Source organism: Saimiri boliviensis, chromosome Y (genome assembly GCF_048565385.1).
Source record: "Saimiri boliviensis isolate mSaiBol1 chromosome Y, mSaiBol1.pri, whole genome shotgun sequence".
Lineage (NCBI taxonomy): Eukaryota > Metazoa > Chordata > Mammalia > Primates > Cebidae > Saimiri > Saimiri boliviensis.
The window spans coordinates 14,112,419-14,113,789 of NC_133471.1; the positions used below are offsets into that span (position 1 = coordinate 14,112,419).

A 1,371-nucleotide genomic window follows, 5' to 3' on the forward strand; every position below is an offset into this window, starting at 1 on the left:
ATGGTTCATTGTTTTAAGAACAAGAAAGAAAAGATTTATCGTCAAATAAAAAGTATGTTAGTACTGACATTAATATTTTGTTAAAGTATGACGTTTTATGGTGTTCAATGAATATCCTATGGTTTATTTTGATGATCTTAGTAAATGTGTGTGTATGCACTCTGTTGTTTATTTTTTCCATAATATTATGTGGTAATGTAGTGTATGAACCAAAAATAACCTAGTAACGTGAAACCCTTCTCCAATCATAGAATTTTTCTTTGATTACAGTAAAAGTAGCTGGACTTTTTTAACATTCTTATTTTTGTCTTAAAATATTAAATTAGTATAACCTATCTAAATGGTAATCTCCAGGCCTACATTTTGAAAGATAAAACTGTGCTTTTCTTCTCTCCAGAGGAAGGTGTTGTTTTCCCAGATGTTGTTTTTCCACTAAACATAAAAAAGATATATTTTTCTAGGTATCGAAAGCAGTATAATATTGCCTCTGGTCTTTATATTTGATGTCTGTGGTTTAAATATGTGTGTCCTTCCAGAATTAATGTTAGAATTTAAGCCTGGCATTATGAGAGATTTAAAAATTTGCGAAGCGTTTTCTGGTGAGGAGTCTGGAGACAATGTGCAGAAATGGCACCTCAAAATGGGAAGGAAAACAAAGAAGAACAGGTCATCAGCCTTGAAGCTCATGTGGCTGAAGGAGAGAATGTATTCAGTGCCTGTCATATCTTTGTATCCTTCAATGACACTTTTGTCCATGTCACTCATCTTTCCGTCAAAGAAACCATCTGTCGTGTGACTGGTGGTATGAAGGTGAAGGCAGACTGAGATGAATCTTTGCCATATGCTGCTATGTTGGCTGCCCAGGATGGGACCCAGAGGTGCAAGGAGCTGGGTATCATTGCCCTACATATCAAACTCCAGGACACAGAAGGAAATAGGACCAAGACCCCTGGACCCGGAGGCCAGTCGGCCCTCAGAGCCCTTGCCCGCTTGGGTATGAAGATCGGGCAGATTGAGGACATCACCCCCATCCCCTCTGACAGCACCTGCAGGAAGGGGTATCGCCTAGGTCACCGTCAGTGAGCAAGACTCCTCAAAATGTTTTATGTTAATAAATTGCCTCATGTAAAAAAAAAAAAAATGAGAATGAAAACACAATATACCAAAATCTCTGGGACACATTAAAAGCAGTGTCTAGAGAAAAATATATAGCAATAAGTGCCCATATGAGAAGCAAGGAGAGATCTAAAATTGAAACACTATCATCAAAATTGAAAGAGCTAGAGGAGCAAGATAAAAAAAAGAAAAAAGAAAAGAAAAAAAAAAAAAAAAGAACCCAAAGCTTAGCAGAAGACAAGAAATAACTAAGAT

General features: G+C 37.0%; 1 pseudogene; it reads left to right on the forward strand.

Moving 5' to 3' along the window:
* The first annotated feature begins 609 nt into the window (after nucleotides 1–609).
* Nucleotides 610–1,097, forward strand: LOC141582985 (small ribosomal subunit protein uS11-like; annotated as a pseudogene).
* Nucleotides 1,098–1,371: the final 274 nt, after the last annotated feature.